Below are 18,740 nucleotides of genomic sequence, written 5' to 3' on the forward strand. Positions count from 1 at the left end.
AATGCACCCTGAACCAAATTACTGTCCAATTGAAATAAATGCCTTGCTTATTATTGGTCCTGCAGATTTTCGTTAGAGATGTTGTTCATCTTCAGTGTAATGTAATTGACTTAACAATATTAAAGATTATCTTTGGAATTCTAAAGATTCATAATTAAAGGAACTGCAACCAAGCCAGTATGTTAAACTATTATACTGTCTGCGTTCTGCGTTGTCTTGTTAAAACATTAATTTGCTTTTTTGCTTGCACGTGCAGTTGCGGACAGAGCGCGTGGGAAAGGCGGGGCACGGCGGGATGACGACACACATTAGGGCGGGGCCACACTATGCAGCAGCGCAAGGAAGAGCAAGAGGCAGCGCGCTGGAACTTGGCAACTGAGATTCGCTTGCATCAAAAACTCTTCTGATGGCAATATGGATTGACAAAGCGCCTACTGAGATGTAAGTACATTTGATATGTAAAACATTCCGAAGAGTCAGCTTCGAGGCTCTTTCTTGATTACACCGCCAGAGAAATGGCCATAAAGTATCTGTGTTGTTTGTATGCTCTGTAGTGCGCAAGGATGCGAACTGGAGATAAGTTACATTGTAAGCTGTTTATATGACTTGGCTACGATGCCATTTTATAATCGCTTCCATATTTGTGAGATTGGGGTTCGGTATTGTATGTAAACATAACCACCAGACTCTGCCTGCCAAATCGAAAGCTATAGCCTACTGAAACACTGAAATGTCTTTCATAGGCAGAGGAAGGTGAAAGTATGCATTCGGTGTGACCTGAAGAGCCAGTGTTCGCGTCTCTTTATTGAACTATTCAAGTGAAACAGGGCCAGTCAGCTGTTCATGATTTCCCCAAATCCTAGTGAATCTATAATTGCCTTGTAAACTTGTAAACATCCCCAATACATTTCATTATTACCTTTCAAGCCACTAATTATTTTCCAAGAAAATATTAAATACGACCACATACTTTATCTCTTAATTCAAGCTTAGGCTAAATGATCATATTAAAAAAGTTAGATTTTTTTAAATAATTATATTTAATAGTTATTTTATAATATACATGTGTAATGTTTTAAGTAAACTTTAAATAAATACAAAACCATCATAGATTCATATTGCTTACAACAAATCAGGTGATTTTGTAAAGAAAGTTACATTAAACAATATTATTAATTTGATAGATTTCAATATTTTTATGAATATTATTGTTAGTGTGTAAGATGATCATTAAAAACTTTATAGTGAACAAAGAACAAATTACTTGTCCAAGAGTGTCCCTTGCTCAAGTGTACAGTGATATTGACAATTAAATCAAACTCTGCAGGGATTCAAACCTGCTACATTTAGGAGACCAACTAAGTTCCAATACCTAAAACTTGGCATTTTAATTCCAATGAGAAATGTCGATGCAATGCATGTAATGTAAAAAATAACTGGTATTTTTAATCAAAACACTAAATATAAATTTGAGATTTTAAACCAAGTTCACATAATAATAGGCCCACAATGGCTGGTCAGTTTTTGTCTGATACCCACACATTCCTTCCATAAACAAAGTCAGACCTAATAGGGTTTCACTGGTTTACTCCTGATTGGAGTTGATATTTCATGAAGCTGGCAGGCTGTTGCATAAGCACGGTTCAAATGCAGTGTGCTTGGTTTCACTCAGCTGAGAGGAAAACATGGGCCATGTGCTGGCACCACACAGCAGCCTGCGTTAAGTGTGGTTACGTTAAGACTTCATCAGGACTGTACAGGCCATGCCTTTAAGAGCAAAATTGTAAATGTTGGATTTTTTGTTGTATGGTCTTATTTTTCCGTTACTAGGGGTGTGACCAATCGTAGTTGATCTATGATCCGTACGAACCAGGGCCCGTGGTTTGTAACGCATATGATTTGCAGATTAATTGTAAAGTGTAACCATCATAGAGTGAAAGTTTATCGTTTGCACGTGTTTTGTCTTGCCAATGTACACATCCAAGCAATTTTAAACCATTCAAGCGCAAGAAGAGGTGATAGAGAACTCACTACGGTATTCACGCACTGTTGTGCACATTATAAATACATGCTGCTGTCTATGTCATTGATGTTAATCAAACAACAAAACACAGCTTTAACATTTAATTCATACGTGAACACTATAGTGTTGTTTTATTTTACATTTAATTATACATTTTTTATACCCGAGTACTACTGTTAGACCTTACTTTATTTGTAACTTTTCTCTATTGTATTTATATATGCTTGAATTTTGTGTATTTGTTCTTATTTTTTACTGACTGTTCACTTGTCTTTAATAATGAGTAATAAATGGAAAGCAAAGTTACATTGCACCAATGATCCGATCCGATAATTTTCCTTTTTTTTTTTTTTTTTTTTTTGATGATCCGAACAATGGTCCGATCCGTGACACAAAAACCGTAATTTGGTCCAAACCGTGAGTTTTGTGATCCATTGTACCACTCAACGCAAAACTTCCACATAAATAAATGAGACAAAGAAAGATGTGTTTGTAAAGGCTCGTTCTTTTGTGTTTTAGATGGTCGATAAAAATGATCTCTTCACCCTCATTATCATGTAGCTCTGCTGAGATCAGTATTTCGGCCTCATGTCACAGTGTGTTATGTTACAGTCAGTTATGTCTGTGCGTCAGATATAATACATTCCTCTGGCAGTGTGTGAGCTGTTTGATTATTCCCCTTCACCACCTGAAAAAACACCTTCAAAAGATTTAGAGCCTGAGGTTTTAAATCACAGAGACATGTTTTTCTCTTATAGATTAGCAGTGTTCTCAAGAGATTCTGTAGCCCTATGCCAGGTTTTCAGAGCATTTTTTTTTCTTCCTGTATGGCTTCCAGAGACCATTAGGCCCAGACTGGGAAGCACTTTGTAACTTCATAAATCATAAAAAAAAAAGATAAAGTGTCTGTTCTAGTAAAGAGACTGATCACCTTCATTTCGATGAAAGAGTTTGTTTTGTTTTTTAATTTTTTTTTTTACTTATGAAACTGGTAACATTTTATTCTATGTTTCTGTTGCATTTTGAACAGCAAGGAACTCCTGCTGAGCTGAGATGCATGCTGGGATACATGCTGTGGTTCACATAAAATCAAATTAGGTTCTGTCTCAGTCTTTTATCTATAATGACTCAGCTTCTTCAACTCTGCCTGGAGGCTGGGAGCAGATCTGAACCGATCTGTGGAGCATTTGTTGTTGAACTTGTACCGTGGTGCTTCCCAAGACTTGCCTGCTAGTTATGTAATGCAGGCCTGCATTATTGATATTTCCTTGGATATAAGACATTGTGGAGCTAAAAGGTCTGTCTGCTTCTATTTCTGCCCTGGAAAGGCACTCATATGGTTGTAAACGTGATGGTGTGGAAAGGTAGGGTTATATGTTGAGGCAAGGATGTTATGTAATTTTGGTCCTGATGGAGACCATTTCCATGAAACATTCCTTCTCCAGCCATGTGGATAATGGTGTCTTGAATGCATTCTGGGATGATTAATAAATGTATAACTGCTAAGCAGCTGCTCTGTTTTTAATGACCACTAGTATACATTTCTGGGTAGATTACTTACAAATTGTAGGCCGTTACTGATTCCAAATTACATGACAAAAATTTTTGTTAGTATCGTAATTCATTACATTACTTATTTTAGGTAATATAATCCAAATACTTTTTGATTACTTTTAGATTACTTTGACCTAACTCATTTATCACGTTGAATTGAATAAGGTAATATTGTACCATAATGATATAAAAATACAAAGAGAATGAAAATATATTTCATTCTTCATCATTCTTTATTTTAAATTTCTTCAGGGTTTCCCAAACTGGGGTCTGAGAAGAAACTGCAGGGGGTTTGTGAGATTAATGAAAAGCTAATAATGAAATACATCATCAAATTTTTAAACTAAAATATTTTATTTATTATTAATTTTAAAATAATAAAAATGATAGGCCTATTAAAAGTGTGAAAGACAAAAGCCTTTCAAACACATAGCAATGCATGGTTAAATGACTTGTTGAGTGATAATTCAAAATAATAATTAACGTGTTCATCAGAAGTTACGCAATGTTGAGAAAACGCTAAAAGTGAAAGGATTTCTGGAAGTCTGGTGATCAAATGCTTTGGCCTCTCAATTTAGAAGACTTTCTGAATGTATAGCCTATAAGTAATATGCTTTTTTAGAAAGGAAAATTTAAAACATATATATCTATATCTATATACTGTATAATTATGGTGGTCAGACTCCTAGGGGGCGTTTACATAAGTCCTGTTCTTGCATTTGAAAGCAGCTAGATAGAGCGCAATGAAATACAGTAAAAATGGAATGGCTTTAACATAGATATTCATAAACACACAATTGTATATAAATTACTTAAATATAATGTATATGCATTGCTTCTATCTATGAGAATTAGCAAGAAAGCTAATTGTAATTCCTTATTACACATTTCTTTTGGACAAGGAAAATTAAGGGCTTGATTGAATTCCTAGTGTTTTCCTAGACAGTTTAGGGACAGTTGCCCTTAATGTTTCTACTCTAGAGATTTTTGTTTTAATACATTATAAACAGCACAGAGTTTGTTCATCAACGCTGAAGGACCAAAAATATATAAAGGGGCTAATACAGTAATGTTTGCTTGCTCCATTTGATGCCAGAATTAAAAAAAAAAAAAAAATGGCACCCAAATGGCATTTGCACTTCTGTGAAATAGGAGCTCAATACCCGACAAGCACATGTGTATTGGTGCACAACTACATCATTTCCTGCTGACCTTCAGAGTTGTCCTCTTTGAGAAGCATGCTGAACGAGTGTTTTAGATTCAGGGATTGGTAACAAGATTTGACTGCATCTTTTCTGTTTTATCATTAGAGAGTAGGCCATTTGTTCAGGTCTAATTAAATATTTATAGTCCCATGTGCTTTTTTGGCATTCAGTATTAAGTCATTTCATCATAGCCAAGAATAGAGAATGTGAGTATCCTAGTTCAGTACCTTGATTCATCTTAATCTACAGTACTTCCTCAACGTCATGTTTTTGCTGCAAGTGACAAACCACTTCCCTTAAGACCTGCAAAACAACCTGCTCCAGCTGCACTTACACAATTACAACTCGCCGTTTCTTGGTAAACACGTCTTCACCTAATTGAGCTTTTATTATTGGCTTTAAACATCTCATGCTCTGTGACACTTAAGCAGTTTCATAGAGAGATTGAGATGGTAAACATTTATGGCTGCAACTTCTTTAACTTGATGATTTACGGAAAGTAGTTCAAATTTGTTAAATGAAAATATTAATGAGACCATCAGACAACAGCTGCAAAACGTTTTTGTTACATATAGGTAAAGAGTGGGGAATTTCCTTGAGCATTCCCTGTGATTTCCTGGTGCATTCCTAATCTAAAAGGTACACATTCTTTTCTTTTCTTTTCTTTTCTTTTCTTTTCTTTTCTTTTCTTTTCTTTTCTTTTCTTTTCTTTTCTTTTCTTTTCTTTTCTTTTCTTTTCTTTAAAAAACTCAGTGTTTACTCATTAACTATAAAACAGTCTTATTTAAGTATTATTTATACAGTATTCTATTCTAATATTTAGTAATATTTTGAATTGGCTATTTATTTCTATATATTCAGATTTCATTTTAATTGTATAGTGTAAGTTTTAGCAATTTTGGCTTTTTTCATTTTGAAAACTTTTTAATATTTCTATTTAGTTATTTCGGTTTTATATAATCAGCATTCAAAAACTGAGTTGTATACAAACATTTAAATGTCACTTAAGGCAGTTTTTGCATAATTATGTTTTTACTCCATTTTGTTGTTTGAAGTATAAACATTTAAACGGTGGCTGTCATAACTTGTTTTCATGACAGATTTATTTAAACATACATTATAAAAAAAATCATAAAATAAGGGTGGGACAAAATATCAAAAAATCAAAGGGCAATATATCGTTTTCCTTCTCCTTTCGATACGAGAATCGATACGCTGGCGCCAAATATCCATATATTAGGCTAATTAATAAAACAAGGCTCTCTAAATAGATTTACCTGCTCCCAGCATTGCTACTTTGTGGCTCCTCGAGGCGGCGCTCAACACATGAATGAGGGAAATGTGAACAAGTTAACTAGCTTAAGAAAAAGAGTTTTTTAACGGGATGGCGAACAGCAGTGTGAGTAAAATAATAGATGCCCCAGCCACGTTTAAGTCCAAAGTCTGGACCCACTTCAGATTTTATACCATTGATGGGACAAACAATATCGTCAAAGAGTATGCGATATGTGACCCTGGATCTCAAAACCAGTCACAAGTAGCACGGGTATATTAGTGGCAATAGCCAACAATTGTATGGGTCAAAATTATCGATTTTTCTTTAATGCCAAAAATCATGAAGATATTTAGTAAATTTCCTACCGTAAATATATAAAACATGTATGTTTGTGAGTGAATGCAGCACAATCGCGAACATAAATGGACAACTTTAAAGGCGATTTTCTCAATGTTTCGAGTTTTTTTTGCACCCTCAGATTCCAGATTTTCAAATAGTTGTATCTCAGTCAAATATTGTCCTATCCTACCATACATCAATGGAAAGTTTATTTATTCAACTTTCAGGTGATGCATGAATCTCAATTTCAAAAAATTGACCCATGTGACTGGTTTTGTGGTCCAGGGTCACATATACAACTCAACTCAACTTAACTTTTATTTATAAAGCACTTTCAAAACCATTAGAATGGACCAAAGTGCTGTCCATAAGTAGTAAATAACTCTAAAATACATAGAAACATAAAATTACATTAAAACATGACACCAAGAGAATCAAACAACAAATCACTCACAGTTCTCAGACCTAATCAAACGCCAAAATCTTGATAAAATAAATAAGTCTTCAATTCCTTTTTTAAAATATCCATGCCTGATGAGGATTTTAAAGATAATGGCAACACATTCCAAAGTGCAGGAGCCGCAACAGAAAAAGCGCGATCTCCACTACGCCTCAAGCGAGACCGTGGGACGGTTAGAAGCATGTTCTGAGAGGAGCGAATGTCAAGAACTACCTGGTAAAAGTAAAGTGCACTGGTAATACCACGAACATGCAAAGCCACTTTGCAATGCCATCACCCTGATCACATTTAAAAAGTTTAATTTACTTAAAATGTTCAATTTAATTTACAGACTGAAAAACTTTTTGTGCTGTTTTCTAACAGTTTGGACTAAGAGAAAACCTGCACTTGGGTTAGAAAGGGTTAGTTCACCCAAAAATGAAAATTCTTTCTGTCAGTTATTACTCACCCTCATGTTGTTCCAACCCCGTAAGACATTTGTTCATCTTCGGAACCCAAATTAAGATATTATTGAAGAAATCTGAGAGCTGGCTCACTCCTTCATAGGCTTCTAGATAATTTCATTCTGCCGGCCCAGAAAAGTTAGTAAAGACATCGTTAAAATAGTCCAAGTGACTACAGTGATGTATTATAATGATACATTGTGATGTATGCTATAGCTCCTGAGGTAAATGCAATGTTACATGACATATTGTTTTACAAAATGTTTGACGTCTTTCCATGGTTGAAACACTGATTGAGCGATAAGTTTTCATCAAGTTTTCATCAAGTTTTACTCCATCTTTCACCATACTTCTGATGTTTTTCATTTTTATTGAGCGCTCTATAACTAGTAGTATTGTTGAAGGGATGATTGGTTCATGTGTGCTCCTCGCTGCTTGAACTTTTTAGGCAGACACCGACAGTAATCTGTCATGCCACATTAAAAAGCATCTAAACAACAATTTATTGTTTTATATTGTGTTTAAAATTTAATTGAATTAGAAAGCGGAAACATTTTTATACATCAGAGGTGCTACTGAGAGTCAACCCAGCCCTAAATGCAACATTCCTAAATTTTGTTTGGTTTTATTTTTATTCCATTTTATATTGTTCCATTTAATAAATTATTTTATTTTATTTCAGCTATATTTAAAAAATTACCAAAATGATTTTTATTAGTTTTAGATGAACAAATTATATTATTATTATTATGCTAATTAATGAATTACACATTATTTACACTACATTTTTGAATCTGCTGACTGTCAGTCGCCTGGGGTTATTTATTTGTTGGCTAAGGTTGTTATCATAATAAAACCAAAACCTTTATAGAGGCATGGGTTCCATAAAACTGTAAAAAAGCCTGTTATACATGAAAAAAGAACAATGATTATGCTTTATATTTGTGTTTATGAGCTCATGCTGGGGGAAAGATGGCTGTTGCTCATTTTCATCTCAAAGAGTAACATCTGTGGTTGTCCTCTAAAGAAATTATGCAAGCTCCAAGTGGATGAACAGACCACCTAAAAGGATGGGCAGTTTTTTTTGTTCTTGAGCACAAAAACACATACACGCTTGACGCTCACACAAGGGCTCTCTCTCTCCCTCTCTCTTTCTCCCTATTTATCTCTCCATCACACATAATTCTTAGTGCAGTGTTTACTGCTCCAGCTCATAGATCAGTGTCTCCCTAATGCTAGTGAGGCCATCTGGAGATTTTACATACTGGAAGTTTCTCAGGACGTCCCTCTGACAGAAAACATTAGGAGAGGACTATTATTACCCCTATAAACTTACTGTCCTCCCGTGTTTTTATTTTATCTTCCTCCAGTACCACAGTTTAACACACTGGTTTACTTTGACACTGCATTTAAAAGCTTGAGGCAAATGTAATGCCTTGAATAACAGCTTTAAGCTTAAACCTTTTTTTTATGGACATGTGATAGTTGTGACACTAGAACTCGATTCTAGAGGAGTCTAAGGGTGTTTACACTTGTAGTTCGGTACTCTAGGTTGTTTTGTTCCGGACCAAAAAAGAAAATGATACATTTAGTCCTGGTTCACTTAGCGTTCACACTGTAATTTTTAACACTGAACCTAAATATACAAAAAAAATATTTTTTGACATATATTTTGCGACGTAACTTGTCAAACATCCAAAACAATGATGCGTGCTGGGTTAAATGCGCTCGTACATGTGCAATGTGCGTACATATGATTGTGGCAGGTATCCCTCCATCACACGCACAAACGAAGATCTGCTGCGAGGAGACACGGTTCTGATGCCTGTACCGAATTGTGACCTATTAGGCATAATTGCGACTATGACAAGAAAAAACAGGCATGTTTGAGCATCCTGTCCTTTTATAGGGTCGCATCTTGTGACATCATGTCTTGTTCGTGGTTCGTTTACAAGTCTTTGGTCCGTGTTGCGTTCAAATTTCATTCAGACCGCACCAGAGTTCATTTGGAAGTGGACCGAGACCCATCTTTTCAGGGGTCTTGGTCCACTTGTTTGGTGCGCACCAGGGTTCGGATGGCAACGTTCACATTTATTCAAATAAACAGCAGTAACCGAACAATCGCACCAGTGTTCGATTTAATCTAACCAAACATCCTAAAAATCGCACCCTAAAAGATTGAGCAGTGATTTGATGGAAAAGAGGAAGTCTGCTGGACTTTGAGTTAGTAAACCATGCAAGATAGTGAGTGTGCTTGTTTAGCATTGTATCCTGTTGCATAATCATTTGCACACCAAAAACAATTAAATGACTAAGCCTTTGTGCCCTGGTTCTAAATATACTACCCACATTTATTGTACAGTGTCCAGAGATTGAGCAGCTCCCATGTCACAGCAAATGAAAGATGTTACAAGCAGCTATCCATGACTGTTTTGAGGATTTAATGTGATGTGCCATGTGTATGACACTGCCTATTGGCTGTCCAAGGTTTATTTACTTATTTAATTTACTTCAATGATGCTTGTATGTTATGTAAACATGAACTGCTAATATGTAGAATAATATGCATTAGGATAAAAGCTTTGATACACTGAAGGCCACAATATACACACAGAAATGATCTTTTTCGTTCTTCGCTTAGGGTAAAAAGAAGTTCAATGTACGTGACCAGCGATATTAGGGGTGGGGGGAAAATCGATTCACAAATGAATCACAATTCTACCTTCTGCCGATTTGTATCGATTGACAAATTTAAAAAGTCAACATTCTATAGTGTTATATTTCTTTAACTTCGCTGTACTACTTAAAGTTATTGACCCGTTAGAGTGTTATTAATCACAATAAGCCGTGAAAAAGGACTCAATGCGGTGTTTGCGCTGAAGGACACACAGCCAGAGCGTCCTCTCAGATGCATGTGATCCCGAATTCACTTTTCTTTCACAGCTTATTGTGCTTGAATGGTCAAATACCCACAATTTTGTCAAAATGCTCATCGTTTGGAGTATTCACATGAACACAGTCTGTTATGTCCTACGTGAACGTAAACAGTTGGGAGCAGATCAGATGTATATTTAGATCTGTGCATTTCTTAAAGGGACTGTGTCTGCACGGCCCTGCATACATTGGATTTTTTTAACACCTTTATTAATTGCCATTTATAACAAATATAGAAAATTCCTTATGTAAAAAAGAAAAGAAAAAAAGGAACATTCTTAACCCAATCCCACAATATACACTGAACTTGAACTGTGCACCAAGCTCTAGGAAAATATAAGTATTTCATCTGGATTCGGTATTGGCAGATACTCAGTTATATTCAATGGTTCTGGGGCACAAAAAAAATTGATTGGGACATCCTTAATATTTTGTATCCCTAATATTTTGTATCCCTAATGTAAAAGACTATGACCGGAAACACTACTGACTTACAAGGAACTTGTATGAAAAGCGGGAGAAAATTGGGTTGTTTTTTGGTTTGACAAATAGTGGAATATTTGGTGAACTGGTCCATTGTTGGACATTTTAAATCAAATGGATGGTTTGGAGTTGACAGCGCTTGAGATAGGGTAAAAATGACAGTTTAAAACTGAGAAAGTTTTACCTGAGTGTGTGTGTGGGAGGAAGTGATGCAGCTGTAAATGAGAGGTGTGTGGGAAGAGGAAAGGAGACACTGATGTGTTATAGAGATGATCAGTTCTGGAGCTTGGTTTGTTAACTCTCTCTCTGAGTGTGTGGGAAGTTTAACTAGAGATACAGAACATCTGAGAAGGTTCAGGCCACTCACCTGCTTAATTCCTTAATGTCATTATAGTGTGTGTCTGTGTGTGTGTCTGTGTGTGTGTGTGTGTCTGTGTGTGTGTGTCTGTGTGTGTGTGTGAGAGAGAGAGAGAGCGAGCTTGTGAGTGTAGAGGAGGAGGACTATGGGTTTGAGGTTTGGCAGTCAGACAGAAAGTGAAAACTGGGGAACTAGGTTTGCCCATTTACGGTCTCCAGTCTCTGCTGTCCTCCTGACTCAATGCCTGTGGAAAAAGAGTCATCTAAAACAAACACTCTTTTTTTTTTTTCTTCACTCTTTCTCTTTCTCTCTCTCTCATGGATATTTAAAAAGAGTGGCTTTGTTTTGACTGCATAAGGCAGAACTAGGGCTGCAACAAACGATTATTTTGATAATCGATTAATCTAACGATTATTAGAGCGATTAATCGACTAATCGTCGATTATTTCGCCGACTAATCAGTAAGTTTGGAACGATTATTCAGCCTTTTCAATTAGTTAAAACACTGAGTTATACATATTCTAACTATAATATAAAAAAAGAAAATCACTTCAGCTTTTGAAATGGTTGGTTTAATGAACTTTGAGCCAACTAAACAAATGCAAAAACCATTGGTTAAATATTCGGTTCTCTTTCAATAGAAAAAAATAAAAAAAAATTATCAGCTGCGTTACAGACAAACTTAAACTGCAAACAATTATTATAAGAACACAATTTAAAAAAAATTGACAGCTGAGCTGACAGAGACATTCTCATTCACCTTTTAATTTACAGTATAAAAAAATAACTGACATGATATTCTTCATAACATCTCTTTTTGTAAGTCTTCATGAATATGGAACAAAATACAGGCAAGTGATAAGACTGTAATAACTAATAGTTAACGTTACAATAATAAAAACAGCCCTGACTCCTAAGCTCGATCAAGCTTTATTCTATGCAAAAATAATCATCACATTACTGTAATTATATTATTATTGTTAATATTATTGCTATTATTAGTAGTATTGCATTCTCTAAAAAGAGATTTACTGCTAGTTATTTACGTTAGCTCCAGCTGGAGAACATTCACCTTTCACCGGCTCGTCTCGTGCCGGGTTTTTCCTCTTTAAGTGCTTTAACATGCATGTTGTGCTCCCGTGAAAAGCAAGTTCCGCCTTGCATGTATTGCACACGACAGTATTCTTGGTTTGAAGTTTTGTGAAACTTTCACACACCTAGCTAGTTCGGATTCGTTTGCACTCCGTCATAATTCGCGCTGTGTTTTCTTCTACCGCAATAGCATTTGTAACGGCTGCATTACACTCTAGCGCTACAGCGCCGTAGCGGTCAAATCGCGATATTGCAGGCCCTTACATTAGGTCACGTGGGATCAAACGACTACTCGACAACAAAGATATTTGTCGACAATTTTTTATTGTCGACGTTGTCGACAATGTCGACTAATCGTTTCAGCCCTAGGCAGAACAGGGACCCCTTTTGTATGTCGTATAAAATTGTAACATTTTAAACTTGGGCTAACAATTTTCAAATTGTACCATATCACTATATTCACTTTTTTTTATGAATCATGCTTGCATTGCAAGGCCATTAAAATAATAATTACTGATGTACAAAGTCATATAATTGTACATTTAAATTGTACTTAAAGGAATAGTTCACCCCAAAATTAAAATTGGATCACAGATTTGTATGACGTCACCGCGGACTTCCGCTTCTCATCACATCTTCTGTCCAATCAAATGCTCTCTAGAATCATCCCGCCCCCTACGCTATAAATACCACCTGGCTAAAGCGACCGTGGCTGTACCTGTACGTTCGGTAGTACACGCATGCTCAGTATCAGCTGCTCATGCTCATTAGTTCTCTCAGCACAACATGTCTCAGTTCAGTGAACTGTCGGAGTTACTGGAGTAACAAATGTCAATGTCAAGTTTATTTCTATAGCACTGTTTAAAACAACTCAGAGTTGACCAAAGTGCTTTACAATCCCATACATAGCACCATTTACACAAGAAACAAACACACAAACAATAAAAGAGCTTTTGTAGTCTCTACACTACATTAGAAGCCAAAGAAAAAAGATGAGTTTTTAACTTGGATTTAAAATCAGAGAGTGTCTGAGCAGTTCTAATACACAGTGGGAGACTATTTCACAGTTTGGGGGCAACAACAGAGAAAGCCCGATCCCCTCTCATTTTTAATCTTGCCCTAGGAACAGTCAACAGTCTGTGTTCTGAAGATCTGAGAGATCTCGATGGCTTATGACATCAAATGATAACAAACACTCCAGGATTTGGATGGAGTCGGACTGACTGTCAGGCACGTCCGAAAGCAAGTAACTTTAAAAAACTGTGGATCAGCGCTGACTCAAGACGCGAACTCTTTTGAACGATTCAGTTCGCTTTGGTGAACTGGTTCAACCGGGTCACTAAAAAGAAACGGTTCAAAAGAACGATTCGCTCACGAATTGGACATCACTACCGTTGACATGTCACGGAGCAATATGGGTTGGAGATGTGTGTTCGGTTACTCAAATGCTCGAGTTTTATTCCGTTTTCCAACTGTACGTTGCTTAAGAATTAAATGGCTAGAATTTATTCACACCTCTACTATTGAATCCAACGTATCATCAGTGCTCGGATTCGCTTCCTTGGTGCTGTCAAGTACGACGTGCAATCTGTGAGATAATCTAAATGCTATTGGCTATTTGAAAACAGGGAAGAGCCATTCAATATGTCCCGCCTTAGCTTCATGTTTCAGTGGAATTTACGTCAACATCATACAAAGCTTGCACATTCCAAGGCACTTCAGTGGGCCTTCAAATAATAATCTGGCTCTTCCCAACTTTGTAATGGCATTGAATAGAGCCCGAGTTTTTGAAGCTCCAAAAAGCACATCCATCCAGTATAAAAGTAATCCATTCAACTCCAGTGGGTTAATAAAAACCCTGAAGCGAAGCGGTTTTTGTAAAAAAAAAATCCATATTTAAAACTTTATAAACTATATTCACTGGCTTCCGGTAACGGCTGTATGCACCTTCACGAGAGTCAAGTTCAGGTGGAAGGGTGACCTCTGACCCGACATAGGATGTATGACGTAGGCGTAGCGTAAGCTTAATTGACGAGCGCAGAGGATAGAGCAAAACAAAACGCTGGTCACGAATTAGAAGTAAAAAATTAGAAGTTTTAAAGGCACACTATGCAGTTTCCGTTTTTCTCAAACAGCTACCCCTAGAGTCGCTGTGGAGTACTTGTATTTAATGTTACTGTCAGACATCCCAAGTCAGTTCCGGGAGTCTCCCGCATATTGATAGCGCAAATGCTCCCTAATGCCCGCAAATTAGTTAAAATCTCCCGGAATCTAGAGCGAGCAAGCGAGCAAGAGCGTGCATGCGAGACAGAAACTGCTCCAAACCATGTAGCGTACGCACGGTAGAGAGGGAGAGGGAGCGAGAGACCCTGCAATGTGTGTGCTAGTGTGCGTGTGTGCCTCATGAAGTGCATGTAAGACAGAGAGCATCCTGATTGGCCTGTTTCGGTAAATCAACCAATCAATTGTGTGGGCGGGCTTGTATCTCTTCTCCCGAATCCTCCCTGAAATGACTTTTTGCAGGTTGGGATGTCTGTACTGTACTGCACCGTCTCTGCACTCTTCCGACCGCTCTTTCTTCGTTTTCTTCGTCAACTCTGCCATGATTCACGTCTGAAATGCGTGCTAGTGTCTTCCATAGAGGCTGCTTCATATGTTGTTGATGTATGTGACGTCGTGCCGTAAAGTAAGTCGTGATTCTCACAAGATTTGGCGGGGCGCCACCTCTCAAACTTGCATTGCTGGTTTTGCCCGCGTCATCCCCCCCCCCCCCCCCCCCCCACCCCGCTTTGCTATCGGGATGATTCGCCCTACTACGAGTTTGTTTACCATCGAAATGATTTAGAAGCTGTTATATTAAGGTACAAATCTTGCCTAGTGTGCCTTTTAAAGAAATGTTGGAGGACTTTGATATAAGAGAAAAAGATTTACGTCAGATGTCGGGTCAAAAGTCATCCTTCCACTGAAACTCAATTCTCTCATGACCTTACATACCGCCATTGTCGTATGGATTACTTTTTTGATGGATGCATTTAGTCAGTATGACATAGTGGGTATTTCGTATTTCGGGTTTACGACGTTCGTCTGTTATAGGACAACTTATTTTGAATAAAATTAATATTTGTGTAGTGTTCAATGTTGTTATCAATAGAGATACGCGGATGGGGTATTAATTCATCCGCAACCGCATCACATAACTCATCATCCGCACCAATGTTTTTTGACCAGATTTCAAAGCCGCACCCGCCCGCCATCCGCTGATTGTTTTGCGGTCTATGGACGATGCAATGCTCTGCTGATGCGGGCCGCAAGAAAGCCTTTGTCTGTTCTAGAAAGGATGCAGCAAAGATATTTAATGCTAATGTATGAGGCATAGGCCTACGCTGAGTTTCATTCATTTACGATGAGATGCGCTCTAGTTCAACTTCACAATGCAATGCAAGTGAACGCGGCGCATCGGAACCTCAATGTCACGGTTATTATATTGTCTCCTATATTTTTATTTATTAATACATGCAATTGGTTGATGAAACATTTATTAAAATTAAGATACAATTTGTACAAAACGAAATTCACTTTAAAGAAAGCCTTTCTAAAAAGCAAAACTTAATGAAGTGGTAAAAATCATGTCTGACGATTTACAAAACAAAACTTCATTAAGTGGTAAAAACCATGTCTCCCGATTGCAAATGTTCATTGCTAATGTTTATTATTGCAAATGTTTTTCATTTGTTTAATAAATCTCATAATGATGGCACATCACTAGGCTATATCATAGCTTTTATTTCTATCTCAAATGATTGGCGGTCGGTCAAGGGGTACTTGGCAAAGAATCAAATACAGTTGGAAATGACGTAGACCATTAATAACACAGACTGTTAACATTTGTTTTTAATTAGTATTTAAACATTCTCTATGATAAAAAATGTTTGTAAAAATATTTTAATAACACGGTTTTGGCGGTTATAGAGTTCTAATGACGGTGTTCAACTATAACCGTCGGTCTCACGGTTATATACTAACCGTCACACCCCTATTAATTAGTTATTAGGTACTATAAAATGGAATGTAACGTCATGATACATGTCTCTGACTCAGACTTTCAGTAGAGGGACAGAAATTTCAGCTTTCACTAAAAATACCTTTATTTGTGCTTCGAAAATGAGTGTCTTATGGTTTTAAGATGAGACAACATGAGGCTAAGTAAATGATGACAGAATCTTTGGGTGAACTAACCCTTTAATTAAAGCCTGCTGCTGTCACCTCAGGCGGTTTGAACAAAAAAAATGAAATATCTGGCCATTTAAGGCCGTTTAGGTAAACCAGTTGCATCTTATACCAGGTTCCTGTCTGTTACACATGAGAAATGCTGTTACCAGCAAGAGAGAAGTGAAAAGTGCTTTCACTTTAACTCTCCTTTCCCTCTGCAACATACTCAAAGAAGGCATCTACTCAAACCAGTGCCTGTTGAGGCATTTCTTGCTGTTTGAAATGACAATGGACTCCTTCAGTATTACATATTTGCTTGGAGGAATCTTTTAGAATTTGTGTCCGTTTTCTCTGCACATGAAGAAAAAGTGTGTCAGGTAGTCCATAGGGATTATCTGAAAAAGCTCTCCTGTTCCAGTTCATGTGACTCATAAATCCGGTGAGGTCTCCAGGACCTATAAATGGTACTCAATGTTGGTGTTAATGTCTCTTTCTGATCCACAGAGATTAAAAGGATAGTTCACCCAAAAATGAAAATTACCCCATGATTTACTCACCCTCAAGCCATCCTAGGTGTATATGACATTCTTTTTTTCAGACGAATACGATCGGAGTTATATTAAAAAATGTCCTGGCTCTTCCAAGCTTTATAATAGCAGTTTCTGCTTTGAAGGCCATCAAAGTGCATCCATCCATGATAAAAGTGCTCCACACTCCAAAAATATCCATATTTAAAACTTTATTGACTAAAATAACTAGCTTCCGTAAACAGAAAAAAAGGCCTAAAATGTTGGCCAAAATTTGACCGGAAACTAGTATTTTAGGATCTAGTAACATATTTTTTGACATGGAAAAAGCAGTTTCCACATGATACAATAGGTGCCACCTCTTTGTTTGTGTGGTGAGACTTTGGGAAAGAAATCCAAATGGGCAAACACTAACAGAATAAGAAAACTTTCTAATTCTAAGGTAATCTTGTGTAATATATGAGAAGAGGAATCATCTCTCATGTGGCAGAGAGACTTCTGTTTCTAAACAACCTGTTACCTTTCTTGTAAAATGGACCATTGTCTATAGTTGGCTGTTCTTAAGAAGGTACAAATGTGCTTATGTCAGTCTAAAGTCAGACTGTCCATTTCAAGAGTTTAAAAATATTATTTTTAGGGATGCACCGAAATGAAAATTCTGGGCCAAACCGAAAATTCAGGATTAACTTGCCCTGAAAACTGAAATTGCATATTAGGCAGTTTTATAAATAACAAAATTGTTAGTGAAATATAAAAATGTAAATGACAATAAACTGTAATAACTTGTTTTCATGACAGATTTATTCAAACATACATTAAATAATGAAGACATCACTAACCGGTTTAGTCAAAACATAATGAATATGTAATACAGTGCATATATTTCGCAAAATGCTCTTCTCTAGTTATTTTTCTAGCAAACTAATAAGTTATTGGACATTGAATAGCTTTCTTGAGGTAAATGTACCGTTAAGTGACATTCTATAGCCTACAAGCTGTTATCTTGATGTCTTTTTCAGGTTGAAACACTAATTGAGCGATCACATGAGACAGGATTAATTTCGGTACGTTGTAATGGATCTTTTAACATACCTTCTGGTGTTCACCCATGTTTAATTTGTAACTACTAACTGTAATTGAACTTTGAGCCGAGCGAATAAATTTGTGGTGCGGTTCAAATGAGTAGCGCTTTTTAATTCCGCTTTTACCGTATAAACATTATATCGAACATTTATCGAACTCTTGTTATCAACAAGGAAAATTATATTGTTTTAGCGCTTAGCCCTAAATTGTACTGTAAAAAAGCTTGGTTTTACTATGAGTTTACAGTATTGTAAAAACCAAATATTATTGTAAACAAACAATATCATACTGTATTTCTACAGTGCATGTATTATGAAGGTACACAGCATCCAATGTAGCATGAATAGATCATGCTTTAGAGTTTGTTGATACTTGTTGGTCACCATTGTTGTGTTTTATATGTCGAGTATTGATGTGTGTGCGCATCATTAGGTGATCCTTACAGTAGAAGTAAATACTGTGTTGCAAGATGAAGTCACAACGTTACTATTGTGAAAGATCCATCTTCAAAAATATATTAATTTAAAATAAGAAATTATTAAGTTTTCATGCTGCAATAATGCTAAAATATATTAATCTTTATATGCTAAGACTAGTTAGTTTGGAATAGAATAGACTTATGGTGCTTTTACACTGCATGTTACAGTTCGGTACGGCTCGGTAGGGCTCACTTTGCCGCTTTCCCACTGCATGGTACGGCTTGGTACGGCTCGCTTTAAAGAGGTACCACCTCTGTTGAGGTTCCAAGCATACC

General features: G+C 36.6%; 1 protein-coding gene across 15 annotated transcripts in view; it reads left to right on the forward strand.

The window, feature by feature from the left end:
* The first annotated feature begins 292 nt into the window (after positions 1 to 292).
* inpp4ab (inositol polyphosphate-4-phosphatase type I Ab) overlaps positions 293 to 18,740 on the forward strand; it is a 55,828-nt gene continuing 37,380 nt past the window's right edge. For 14 of the 15 annotated variants that reach the window (XM_079883356.1, XM_079883347.1, XM_079883350.1 and 11 more), the window contains exon 1: positions 301 to 441. The gene's annotated coding sequence lies outside the window, so the exon portion shown is untranslated. Of the gene's footprint in view, positions 442 to 18,740 lie in introns of all 15 variants that reach the window. The other variant, XM_079883351.1, reaches the window with a different exon arrangement.

Source organism: Squalius cephalus, assembly GCF_949319135.1.
Source record: "Squalius cephalus genome assembly, chromosome: 10".
NCBI classification, from domain to species: Eukaryota; Metazoa; Chordata; class Actinopteri; order Cypriniformes; family Leuciscidae; genus Squalius; species Squalius cephalus.